The sequence below is a fragment of the Acomys minous genome (assembly GCF_964271855.1).
Source record: "Acomys minous genome assembly, chromosome: 9".
In the NCBI taxonomy this organism is placed as follows: domain Eukaryota; kingdom Metazoa; phylum Chordata; class Mammalia; order Rodentia; family Muridae; genus Acomys; species Acomys minous.
Window position 1 is genome coordinate 98002473 of NC_140490.1, and position 14112 is coordinate 98016584.

Below are 14112 nucleotides of genomic sequence, written 5' to 3' on the forward strand. Positions count from 1 at the left end.
AACTGCTCCCTGCCTTTGCCTCCAATATGGGGGAAACACTGGCTCTGACTCATTCACTTACCCTTCCAGGGCAACTCTAGGCTCTGTCTATGGTTCTCTGGTGTCCCACTTTGAGTCGACGTCTCTTTCCTGTTCGACTTCTCTTTCCTGTTTGGGTCCCAACAGGGCGAAAATCGCTGTGCTCTTCTGAGGCATTTGAAAAGCAGATGCCAGGACAAGACTTAATAAGTAACCAGGATAAAACCACAGCCCCAGGAAGCCAACGGGGAAGAAACACTGGACAGAAGCTCTCTAGACTACTGTACAATCCAGAAGAGGTTTTGGCAAGGCTGATGGGAATTCTCGGGCCTAACCGGGACATCAGAGGATTCCTCCATCTCCTAGAATAGGCTGCCTCATTCTCACTGAGCCCTGTCCCTGGTTGGGACAGAGTTTGGCCTCTACGGAACTCTAGTGAGGGGCTCCAGAGCAGACACCCCCTCTCCCTGTGGGTGGCAGTCTACGAGGCACAATTTTCAGGGCCACTGCATTCATTCTGTCAACGCATTTGGCTTCTTCTCCAACATTGCAACCAAGACTCTATTTTCACTTTGCTTTAACTGTTTTCCCCCATGAGGGTGGTATTCAAGTTCAAATTGTGGCAAAGTGTGGTGGTTTACACTTTGAATTCCAGCAGGTGGGAGTCAGAGGCAGGCAGATCTCTATGAATTAAAGGCCAGCCTGGACTTAGCTGTGAGATCCAGGCCAACTAAGGTTGCATAGCGAGATTCTATCTAAAAAGAAAGGAAAGATGGAAGGAAGGTAGAAAAAAAGACAAACAGACAGAGAAGCAGGCAGAGAGACAGTAAACAAGCTAGCTCTGTCATTTAAAAATTGTGTTTTAAGCTGGGCACAGTGGTGTACATCTGTAATCCCGGCACTCAGGGAAGGAGAGGCAGACAGATCTCTGTGAGTTCAAGGCAAGCCTGGTCTCCAAAGTGATTCCAGGATAGCCAGGGCTACACAGAGAAACCCTATCTCGAGAGGGGGAGAAAAAGAATTATGCTCTGTGCAAAGTCTGCCTTTTCAGTCAGATAGCTATGTCAGCATACCCTGCTACAAACCTTGGCTGGCTGTCTTGGCTAATGACCCAGGGCTTGGCATTATTTATCACCATATAAATTTACAACCCCAGCATTCTGATGATCAGGCAAGGTCAAAGCCTGACCTTGTCAGCATGACAGTGTTTTCTCTATCGCCGAGTCAGGCCCCTATTTATCGTATTCTGGAGGCTGGTGGGGAGATCAGTTTACCCTTCACATAAGCAAGCACCTTCCAAAGGACAAGAGTACGTTATTTCCCTGAAGAAGCAGCAAAATCACAGCAGAAGGTTTCTGAGTGTGATGTCAGGCCAGGTAGACCTAGACTATGCAGAAGGTTATGTCAGTGAAGCAAGGTAGCTCGTGTGCTGTTCACACCACATGGGGGTGTTCTTACAGATGGGGTAGGAATTCTGGATGTATCTGTGCAGTGGGGGAAATTTTATAAACATACTGAGGTTACTTTCCCATTGGACAAGTTTCTAACAAATACTACCAACATCTGATGCCCCTTTCTACACTGGCACCCCTCCCCCACTAACACCCCCTCCCCCACTGGCACCCCCTCCCCCATTTCCACAGTTGACTCTCAGATCTACCCCTCCCCCTTTCAGGTCAGCCAATTTCAAGTACTTTCGAAATCATCATGTTTTCCAACAAGCCTTCAGAGTGAATCCAGCAATATCCTTAGCTCCTTGACTCCACTTTCCTCAGACCAGAAACCAGAAAAATTACAGAACTACTGTGGTTTTTCATCAACTGTGCATAGAGCAAAAACAAGGTCTGGAGAGTAAGGAAATCCTCCCCCCCCTTTTTTTTAAGAGAAATAAATTTAGACTTATTTTCTGTGTGTGAACTTTTTTGTTGTTGTTTTGTTTTTTGTTTGTTTGTTTGTTTTGCCTACGTGGTATCTGTGCACCGCGCGCGTGCCTGGTAGTTTTGTAGGCCAGAAGGCAGCACTGGATCCCTTGGAAGTGAAGTTATACATGGCTGTAAGCTATCACGTGGGTGCTGGGAGCTGAACCTGGGTCCTCTGCAAGAGCAGTATGAGTTCCTAATTGCTGAGCCATCTCTCTAGTTCACTGTCTTCTTTTTTAAAATTGATTACAATTACTTTGTGTGTGTATGTGTGTGTGTGTGTGCACTTGCATGCCAAGACACAAGTGTGATTGTCAGAGGACAGCTTACAGGAGCTGGCTCTCTCCTTTCACCACGTGGGGTCCGAGGGACCAGACTCAGGTCCTGGGCTTGGTGGCAGGCATCTTTACCTGCTGCTCCATCTGGCAGGCACAGAAAACCTCATCTCCAGCCTCGGCTTTTGTCCTGGCCTAACTCAGCAGCTTTCGCTAAACATTTTGTCCTGGGATGGTACTAGCCAATTCCTTTTATTTGACCTCACTCACTCTCTGGGGCTCTTGAGATGGGAGGCGGGGGGGGGGGGGGGGGGGGGGGGGGGGGGGGGGAGGTGGGAATGTGATCAAGGATGAGTAAAGGGCTGCAGGTGAACAAGAGCTAGCTCAACCAAAGGCAAAGCCGAGGCCAAGGATCACATGCAATGGAGGCGTTTTGTTTTGTTTTTTTGTTTTTGTTTTTGTTTTTTTTAATGCAAAGCAAGACAAAATTAAGTAACACACACACAAAAACAACAACAACAACAACAAAAAACTATGGGAAGGGAACATTCTCATGACAAACACTCTGATGCTGCTGATGCTGTTGTTATTTTTGTTTTGTTTTGATTTTGTTTTCTTTTTGAGGGGAGGAGCACTGGGGACTGAGTGGGGACTGTGTTGTATGGAATCTCAGCTTTGAGGCTGCACCTACCTTTGGATTACTCCATTCTTGAGATCCTCAGGGCTGGGGAGACAGCTCAGAGGTTAGGAGTACGTGCTGCCCTTGCAGAGACCCTTGGTTCAGAACCGAGCACCATCGTGGGAGGCCCCCAGTCACCTGTCCCTCCAGTTCCAAGTGCCTTAGTTAGGCCTCCTCAGACACCTGCGTACACAAGGCACGCATAGACACAGAAATAAAAATAGCTCTTAAATAGAAGACTGACAATATCCTGTTTACAAAAGTAGATAGCCATCACTTGCCAGCATACAAGGATGCGCAGATTGAGAAATTATTTACTTGTGCAATATATAGTACCTGCAAATGCATCCAGTCATATGAGAAACCCCAGGCACAAGATTGTCGGCCACACCAGACAGAAACTCTCCTCTCTTTGGACTATAAAATAATGAGCACCCCAAGAGCACAAAATGTGGCAGAGATATTTCCTGGCCACTTGTCATGCGCCTCATGCAGAAAAACTGCCACAGTGCAAGTCTCCTGTGTACCTGCTTGACAGCAGTTTCTCTTGTCTATGACGCTCAGTCTATTTCACAATGGCCCTTGAAACGTCCTGCCACCCAGCCCTGCCCCTGCCACCTGTGCCTGAACAGCTCTCTCGGTCTCATGTTCCTAAGACTTCTTACATGGCCGGCTACAGCCTTTTCCTTGTGCCTGTATCAGTGTTCTGCCCCAATATCAGGACAACCTTTGTAAACTCTGCAGCTTCCTTAATCCAGCCCCTCCCCCCCCACTCACACAACCAAACACATGCAAATGTGCGCGCACACACACACACACACACACACACACACAGAGAGAAACATACAAACACATACACTTGTATGAAGAGTAATGTGTCCTCTGAGAATTAATAATTAAGACTATTAATAACCTGTGACATGAAACTGGGAGTTATTTGGCAAATGGAAATAGCAGAAGTGATGTAGCTTGCGAATTTATTTTTACTCAAATTCTGACATTGGGGAAAGACACAAAGGTCCACCTATGTTTCCGCAATAACATGCTCACAATATATTGCTATGTGTCCCAGGCTGGCCTTGAACTCTTGATCTTCCCGCCTCAGCCTTTTTACTAGCATGAGTGTAATACCCAGCTTTGGCCTGACAATAGGAGTGGGTGCAGGTGTGTGTGTGTGGGGTGTCTGTATTTGCTGGGGATTGACCCCAGGGCTTTACACTTGCTAGGCAAGCACTGTACACTGGGTTGGCCTCCTCCTGTAAGACAAGGGTGTCCTCAGGGCTTTGTGACTTTCTTCCTTTGGTCACCCAAACCCCTAGCTTCCTAAGAAGGTGACAACTCAGGTGAGCGCTCTAGTTACAGTCGGCAAAGGTAAGAGGCTGGGTCAGTGAAGACTCTTGACTTCTGGGGACAGAAGCTCCATCAGTCAACAATGGAGGCCAGCAAGGGGAGCTTGTTGGAGGTGGATCTCAGGACTGTGGGAAGGGGACGTTGTACCACGAGAACAAGTCAGCTGAGGAACTTGGTTCCGGCCAGTGGGTATCTTTCCATTTTTAGAAGTAAAACATTAGTATGGGGGTGAGACAAGCATGCTATGGCGCATGTGTGGATCTCTGAGAACAACTTCCAGGAAGGAGTCCTTTCTCTCCTTCTGCTATGTGGGTTTCAGGGACAGCACTCAGCTTGTCAAGCTGGACAGTAAGTACGCCCTCCCCACCCCCACACCCCACCCCACTCCCCACAGCCATCTCAGCGCCCCCTCTTTACATCTTTTGTCTGCTGTTGTACGTTTTGTTCTCCTTAGCAGGATTTCTTTGAAGACATGAGCCACACGACCACATCTAGAGGCCAGCCTAACCCCACCAAAACAAAACCCATTTTCTTTTGTTAGTTCCTACTTGAAAGGTTCTGAGAAATGACTCCGACTGGTCTGGCAATCCTCAGAAGTTCACCTTTGGATCAATCACTCATGCCTGGAAGGACCAATTACCATAACTGATCAAATTGAGTGAGATCTAAAGGCTGGAGCAGGAGGGACAGTCAAGATCAACAATCCAGATGTGGTTAAGGGGGACAGCTCTGACATTTAGGGCCATTCAAGAATCCAAGACATGGTTGGAAGATGCAGCCAATCTAATTGTGGGAAATAGAGGGAGCTGCTAAAAAAAAAAAATGCCTTCAGGTTCAGTTTTTTTTTTATTAAAGTCAGAGTCATAGTTATCCAAGAAATGCGGTGCCTGGGGGCCGAATATACTGAACAGCTTACTTGGCCACAGTGTACTCAGAGGAGGTAAAACCTCATGGCTTCATGGGGACTTGCCTACTTCTTGATCAGTGTAGGCGCAGAACACCCAAGGAAGAAGAAACACATGAAAACTTGCCCAGCACTCTGAGGATTATCCTTCTGTTTCCCCTTTCCCAAGAATCTCATGTCAAAGGTCAAGCCAGATGCTTTGTGTTAACTCATTTCCATGACAACAAATTAGGACTCTTTCTGTTTTCTGGTTGTCATCACATGACATGAAAGGGGCAGCAAACATCGGTGTTTCTATACCCGAGAGTAGGGACGTGTGCTAGCAGGAAAAGTGCACCTCATTAACTTTTATCAAAAGCCAGGGGAGACTGGACAGGTCTAGGGTGACATTTTCCTCCAGGATACCCAATTACATTTAATTCTTCCCCAAAGCACAGAAGCAAGTATAACTTATTTTAAAACATAATTAATCATAGGCAAAACTTCTTAGGAATTGTAACGAGTTTCTCACGGAACGTCTCTCAAAATGACTTTGTCTTTTGGGTACAGACTGCCCCAGAGAATTTCCTAGAAAGCCTTACTCCAGTGTTACATGGAAAAGTTCCCCCTCCTTTGTGTTTTTGTCAGATGTAAAAAATCTGGGTCTTTGTCTGTTAGTGTACATTTGTATGCTAGAGACACTGGCAGTCTGAAAGCAACCTCAAGAAAAAAAAAATGGGTATCACTCCTACACACATATGCACACACGTGAACCAATACATCAGTGGGGAATTTCTCAGGGACACACGGAGCTTTGGCAGCTGTGTACCACTTAACATCTGGATGTCATTTCAATCTTTGATCACCAAAAGAAAAAAGGTTATGTATAAAATCAATCTCATTTTTTTTTATTTATTTATTTTTATTTTGGTTTTTCGAGATGGGGTTTCTCTGTGCAGCCTTGGCTGTTCTGGACTCACTTTGTAGGAAGAGATCCTCCTGCCCAGCTTGTCAATCTCATTTTAAAACAGTACCCAACAAGTTACCTACCCACTTGGTAACTGCAGTAGGTTAAATGCTGGCCTCCAAAGATAGTCTCGTGTCCTGTTTCATAGAACGCATGGCTATGATATTTTTTAAAAGTGCTTTCAAGCTATAATTAGGTCTTGAGATGAGGTCATCCTGGATTGTCCAGATCTGCCCTAAACACTTTGTTGAAAGATACCCTTATAAGACAGAGGTCGGAACTTGGGGACCAATAGTCAAGGGAATGTCATAGCCACTAGACTCTGTGAGAAGCAAAGTTCAGAGTCTTCGGAGACCCTGCCAGCATCTTAATCCTAGATTTCTGAGATTATGAGCCTTTATTCATGTTAATTTAAGCAGCCGAGTTTGTGTTGATACGGCATAATCCCTCCAGGAGGCAAACAGCAACCCAGCCAGAGGAGGTTTTATTATTCAGTACGGTTGCTGTCTAAACACATATCCTGCAGGAACTGGTTTTACAGAAAGACGCTTCTAATATAGCTGTCGCTGGGTCCACGGGCTATTCATTCCAGCTAAAGGCTGTTGCGTCACCCTGTTGGTGAGAGTGGAGCTCACAATTTGGCTGTGAGCACGAAGCACTGGGGAGAACGAAACCATGGGGGCGTTTTAAGGGGTTTCCTGTGCTAGCAGGTCAGCCTCGCCTGTTCAGACCAACAGACATTCTTATGAGATCCTTTTAAAGACCTCATAAAGTAAGCATAATCCATTTTCTTTTAGAAATAAGAAAAGAAAGACTTAGGAATTGGCTTCCTCGCCCAGGGACGCAGGCGTTGAAAACCAGCCCTGGAGCAGGCACCATGAACTCCAGGGTAAACAATCGCCCCCTGTGAGTCAAGGCGATACGTAAAAACATGCTCCAGAAATCCGTACGGAATGTGTGGTAATATGGAAAAAGATAGGTAGGAGAACAGACTAGGTTATGGAGAGGCATCACAGAAGAGCCATGTGTCTCCCTCCGAGCTGAATGTCACACTGGAAAGCCAAGACACTGTGTTAAGGACAAGGCACAACAACCCTGGGGCAGCTTGGACCAGGAACCAGGAAGAAAACAACCTCACTGGGGATCCTCCCCGCCCCCAGGGGAAGATGTCCCCAGGGGTCTAGAGCCAGCTAGCCAACCTGTTTGGCATCCTGCTTGCTAAGCCATAGCATCCCCCTGGGTAGGAGGGGAAGGGACCACAGTACACCCTCCCCTGGTTGTGACATGAATTAAATGCTGTAAGGCAATTCAGAGCTTTACACGGAGTCTTCGATCATTCAGGATCCTGAAGTGGGATCCCCTCGACGTATCCCAGTAGGCCACGCGCGCGCGCCCAGCACACTGATAGCTCAGCCAGCGCTAATTATAGCTGTTGTCTCTAAGCTTACCTCAGGCACAAATCTTGGGGCTTGTGTCTTGTGAATGAATTCAGAAATCCCCGGGGACATTATGTGCCCCAAGAATGTCTCACGTGTCTTCAGATGCTTGAATGTTTTCGCAGAGGGAAATGTTATCACCATCAACCTTCACGGAGACAGAAGATGGACAGGAAAGGAAATGCAGTCAAGATGGTACCCCGACTTTCTGAATTTAACCCTAGAAGGGTATCATATTTTCTAAGACATAACTTCTTTTTCAAATTATGTAAACTATGCCCAAATGTGTATTAATTCAATATTATTTGTCAAAAGCCTGGCGTTATCAGCTCCTCTGGTTAGGATTACCATTGCTGTGATGAAACACCAAGCTATATTTTCACCAATAGCCTTCACAATGCCAAGCCTCAACTTCCTTCCATAACCCCTTCAGCCCTTGGCCTTCAACTGTACTGAGGCCGCACCTTCATCGATGGCCTCTCCTGGCCTCTCAGAGTGACAAGCCTCAGCTGCTTTCTATGACTGCTCATGCCTTCAAACCAGTCCTACCTCAGTGACTCTTAACACCACCAAGTTCAACTGTCAAGTCAAGGTACAACCTGGGCCACCTCAGGAACATGCTTTGGAGTGTGGACTCTGAGAAAACACTTCCCAGAAGATTTCACCCTGGATGACACTGGTCTCTTCATAATCACAGCTAATTTCTTCACTCCAGCTAGTGGGCACCTCGGGTGCCAATAAAGCAAAGGTTTTTAGTGTATTGTTAATCACAGCTGCAGAATCACAGTCTTAACTCAAAATATGCAACAGACTTCTCTCTGGAACTTTACACAACAGGCCTCCAGAGCATTTCTCTCAACTCTCTTATTTCTCAATGTCCCATAGAACAGCTCACTGAGCTTTGAACACCTAATGGTTTTTCTGGGCCAAAGTTCCAAAGTCCTTCCATTATCCTTCCCCCAAAACATGGTCTGGTCTGTCACAGCAATACCCCCTATCCTGGATTTCTATCCTAGTCAGGATTACGGTTGCTGTGATGGAACACCATGATCAAAAGCAAGCTGGGGAGGCAAGGGTTTATTTGGCTCACACTTCCACATCCCTGAAGGCAGGCAGGACAGGAACCCAGGCAGGGCAGGAACCTGCAGGCAGGGGCTCCACAGAGGCCTTGAAGGGGTGATGTTTGCTGGCTTGCTTAGCCTGCTTTCTTATAGAACCCAGGACTTCCAGCCCAGTGACGGCACCACCCACAATGGGCTGGACCTTCCCCCATCAATCACTAATTAAGAAAATGCCTCATAGCTGGATCTTAAGGTGGCATTTTCTCAATTGAGGTCCCCCCCCCCCATTTCAGATGACTCTAGTATATGTCAAATTGACAAAAACAAAACAGCCCTCCCCAAAAGCATAAAAAACAGAAACACTAGCTAGCACATCAGCCGAGCATTGGGCTCTGTATCTCCCTAAGGAAGCTGTTATTCTGGTGGAGAAATAGAACTTACTAACAAATAATAAGACATAATTACAAGTCGTGAGGCATCATCTGATGCAAATGGAGAGCCACTGGGAAAGCCGAGGAAGTCCCTGCGGAGATCGGGGCTTGGATGTGTACAGCGGGTGGGGGTGGGGATAAAGGAACGCCTTCTGATTGAGACTTAGCACATTCAGAGATGCCAGCCTCGATGAGGAGGGCACCCCATGCTGTCACCCTCCGCAGCGCGAGGTATTCTCTTCGCCTTTCAGGGACCTCAACTCATGCTAGATCCCTGGCTTTGAAGCAGAAAGGGATTTCAGATTGAGCCGGTATGAAGAGGAGTTAGTTTGTGGAAAGGAGATTTTTTTTTTTTAGTGTGGATTTTAGGAATTTTTTTTTTTTAATTTTATGCGTCTGGATGTTTGACTTGCTTTTTTTTTTTTTTTTTTTTTTTTTTTTTGGTTTTTTGAGACAAGGTCTCTCTGTGTTAGCCTTGGCTGACCTGGAGTCACTTTGTAGACCAGGCTGGCCTCAAACTCACAGCGATCCGCCTGCCTCTGCCTCCCAAGTGCTGGGATTATAGGCGTGCACCACCATGCCCAGCTTGACTTGCATTTCTATCTGTGCACCACACGTATGCCTGGTGCCTGAGCATGCCAATTGGGGGCATCAGATCCCCTGGGGACTGGTTGTGAGCCGTCAAGTGGGTGCTAGGAATCAAACCCAGGTCTTCTGGTAGAGCAGATAGTGCTCTTAATCACTGAACTATTCTCTGGCCCACCCACCCACCCCCAGTATAGATTTTAAACACGAGGGCTAAGAAAAGAAAAACCCCAGAAGTGTGTGCTTCACAAAGAGAAGGACCCTACTTTATTGCCTTAAAAACAATTTTGCTGTGTCTTAGGGCTATTATCTTTAAAGGGTCACTAAAGGGACTTATATGAAATTACAATATGGCTCCCAAGGGCACCTGACAGGATTTTACAAGTGATAAGTTTGAAGTCTGGATGCCAAGGATGCGGGGCATTAGGATGGCCTTATTGTAAACAGAGCTAACAGTCTTGATTGAGGCTCCCAGAAACTGTCTTGGAGAGCAGTGAGGTCATATATATTCGGGCCTTAAGCTTGGCCCAGGGCTATTTTAATAGAGAACATCTCTGCACAAAAGGAATATTATCGGTATATTGGCAACCCTCACAGCAAATGGTAATAATTATGTTGGACATAATGGAAACACATGTTCACATCCTGAGGGCTAGAAAAGGATTGGACTTAAGGAGATATGTCCCCACCAACCTCAGAGGCGGCTCTTAATTGCCACCCAAGTTCTTGTGGTGACAATCTCCTTTTGTCTGATTCATCCCACAGCAGAGACCCCTGGGCAGGCTTTCTAGGTATATTTAATGACCTTCCTGCTCTCTGAACTGGACATATTGTGCTGGCGGCATTAAATACCACACGGTCAGAAGGACTTCAGTGAACCAGCTGGGAAGGTCAGTAACTGATGAACAATTTGAATGGTGTGACGTGCTAGATTAATCCCAAGTAGCTACACCGAGCTGTCAGTGGGAGCCTAGGCCTGCCCAGCCTCAGGCCTAATGTCCTGTTACTCACACTTAACTATTCATTCACTGTGTGTCAGTCACAACCTCCCTGCTCCTGACTCTAAACACAGTTCTAGGCCCAGGAGCTTCCAGGAGCTTTGAAGGGCAGGGCGTCCGACTGTGAGGTCCAGACTCCTCACTGACCTAGTCCCTGAATTTTACCAGTGAGACTGGGGTTCCAATCCCACCGTTGTTTTCTGTAAGTGTTTGAAAGGATTCAGGACCAGCTCTAGCACGGTGAGTATGGTTCCGGCAAGCCTTGCTCTTTCTCCCCCATGCCCTCTGCCTTGCTTAAAACCATTAGATTACATCCCTAAAGCTAGCCAGCAAGTTCTATTCCCTTTATTCGGCCATTTTCTACTCCTGAGGTTGACTGCCAAGGTCCAGCCATGAAAGTATTGAAGTCCAACAATCAAAGCTCCCATTTGGTTCACCTAATTAACATGCCTGATTAAAATTGAATACCTTTCTCAGAGTGCCACCAGGTCAAATTAGGGGCACCAGAGTTCGTGTCTGAGACAGTCCTCGCTCTGCAATCAACTGTGGAGAATGTCCTGTCCATTGGTTAGCTCTGGTATTGCCTTTGGTTGGTACAATAGTTTGAGCTGAACCCCTGGACCCAGATCCACCCATCATGATACTCTTGTAGGTTTCTGGGGCCCTCTGGCTCCTTCTATTTCCCCATTCTCCCATGCTTCTTTCACCTAGAGGAAGAATAAGCAGGCTACCAAGATGAGACTTGATAGCCTCTGACCATATAGTGAGGGAGGAGGTCCCCCCTCAGTCACAGACATAGGGGAGAGGGAATAGGATGAAAGCGAGAGGGAGGGAGGAACGGGCGGATACAAGGGATGGGATAACAATTGAGATGTAATCTGAAGAAATTAAGTAAAATTTTTAAAAAAAGAAAAAAAAATCAAATACCTTATCCAGGCGCCGTGGCACATGCCTATGATCCCAGCATTCGGGGAGGCGGAGGCAGGCAGATCTCTTTGAGTTCAAGGCCAGCCTGGTCTAGAAAGTGAATCCAGGATAGGCAAGGCTACACAGAGAAACCCTGATTCAAAATAAACAAACAAAAAACCCCCAAAACAAAAATTAAATCAAATTAAACACCTCACCCTAATACAGGTTTCCTCTTTTACCTTTAAAAGCCGCCATTTTCCTCGGTGCCACATCTGTCTCCTCACTATCCAAGCCCTCCCTGGTCCCCTTCCCGTTCTCCCTCATCCTCCATCTCCTGCCTTTGTCTCTACTTCCCTGTCCTCTGTCCCTCTGGGGCAAATAACTCCTTTGTGCTGAGAACCTGGTATTGGGGATGCTGAACCGACACTTTGCTTGTAATTTCAGAGAGAGCCTAGAGTCAGGCCCACCTCGCTCACCTGCTCTAAGGCTCCCCAACTCAAAGACTGCGTGAAGGCAAATGTGAAGAAATGTGTAACTATTGCAAACTGACGTCCCCCAGAGAACCGGAGAAGGTGAAGCCCTGTTGAAGACTCTCCGAGGCCAAATGACTGAGCTCTGTGCTTACAAGGAGCTAAAACCAGAGGCAAATTATCTTGCACTATTTTTAGGCTCTTGGAAAGCCATTTCTTGCCCACCTGTGTGTCCAGCCAATCTTAACTATCATGGTGTTATTTCTTTATTTCCAGCCGAGATTTCATGGTGCATTGCCTAGGGGCATTCTAAGCCATCATTTTAATCCTTTAAATGTGTACTCCATGAGGTAAGTATAGCAAGACATACCGACAGTCTTTTCCTAAGTGTAACCTTAAACTAAGCAGGCTTAGAAACTGGGCAAACCTCGCGCGGCTACCTATAGCCTCCCGGGCTGATCACTCCAAGTGGCCTCTGTTCCAGGAAGACAGAACTTAGAAATCCCTTCTGTGTTTCTTGCCTGCTGGTGGTGGTTAGCAAACCTGTCTGTTTTGTGATGTCTTGGCTGGGCTTGGTTTGGCATTGCGCTCACCACAACGCTGACCCGTCTCCAGCCCAGGTCCAGGAGGATGGCTTTAAAAGGGAGAACTAAGAACCCCAAAACAGAGGCAAGAGTTACAGAGAGCTAATCAATCCTTCACTCTGAGCCCTAGTCTACTCCTAACGTTTCCCAACTGGGCTGAGAAGTTGTAACACTTGCCAGTTGGAACTCAGAGTTGCTAAGGACTGCTGGCTTCTTGTTTTCCTGCTTTGGGGACAGAAGTATCGACTCTGGCTAGCCAAGGCCTGTCTCACTGTGTGTGCTGGGGGAGGGACAGAGGCAGTTTTTACTCCAACTGATGGAGCTTTAATTAGAAGTGTATTTAAAGAGCTACCACGGAAACCCCAAGGTCACCTGGTCTTCATGCAGATGGAAATTCTGTAAATTAAGGTGACATGTTGTGGGTGTCACTTGCAGGAACCTAGAGGCGGGGGAGATATTTATATTTATATATATATTACATAGTCAATCTGTAAGGTGGGCTTTTGTTTGGTTGTTTGTTTTTTAAAGAATGTGATGGTTTAAAAATGTCCACTTAAAGGTGGGCATGGTGGCGCATGACTTTAGTCCCAGCACTTGGGAGGCAATGGGTCACTGTGAGTTTGAGGCCAGCCTGGTCTACAGAGCAAGTCCAGGACAGCCAGAGCTGTTACACAGAGAAACCCTGTCTTGAAAAAAAAAATCCACTTAAACATTTTTGCTGTTGTTGTTTCTGTTGTTTGGTTTCAAGAGGTGGAGCCTGACTCAGCTTGCTGTGACTACAGGCTGGACGTACTGATTTACTGAAGAAGTGAGAACAGTGACGGGCGCTGGCAAACAGAGTGAATACCCCCATGTTTCTATGAAGGAGAGCTTTCTAAGCAATGGAAACTGTCATGCTCTCTAAGGACAAAGAGGCTGGGTACAGCTTAGCTGGTTGAGCACTTGCCTGGCATGTGTGGAGCCCTGGATCCAACCCGCAGCATCAAACTGGGCATTACAGTGGGAGCCTGAGATCCCAGCACTTGGAAAGTAGGGGCAGGAGGATCAGAAGTTCAGAGTTGTTCTTAGCTACTAAATAGAAAATAATTTGCTCCTCACTTCTCAATAGAGCTTTAAGCACCTATTTGTGGAGTCACTGGTTTCTTTTTTGTTGTTTGGCTGGTTTTTCGAGTTTGTTTGTTTGTTTGTTTGTTTTTTTGACAGGGTTTCTCTGTGTAGCCTTGGCTGTCCTGGAACTTACTCTATAGACCAAAATAGCCTCAAATTCACATAAATCTGCCTGCCTCTGCCTTCCAAGTGCTGGGATTAAAGGCGTGCGCCACCACCTACCAAGCTAGGGCCACTGATTTCTATTCAATATAGGCCACGTGCCTATATTCCTGGGCAGAGTACTTCTTATTTCCTCCCTAGCGACTATTGTTTTATATTCTAGGTCCTGTCTCCTTTTCTGTGGTGAGAACTGCAGTGAAAGTTCCAGCTGGCCAGCACTCAGGAGGCAGAGGCTGGCTGGCAGATCACTGTGAGTTCGAGGCCAGCCTGGTCTACAA

At 46.7% G+C, this 14112-nt stretch overlaps 1 long non-coding RNA gene across 1 annotated transcript in view; it reads right to left on the bottom strand.

Moving 5' to 3' along the window:
* Positions 1-7640, bottom strand: part of LOC311605649 — a 140892-nt gene extending 133252 nt beyond the window's left edge. The window contains exon 1 of the long non-coding RNA XR_014782043.1: positions 7540-7640. This is a non-coding gene — a long non-coding RNA (uncharacterized lncRNA). The remainder of the gene's footprint in view (positions 1-7539) is intronic.
* Positions 7641-14112: the final 6472 nt, after the last annotated feature.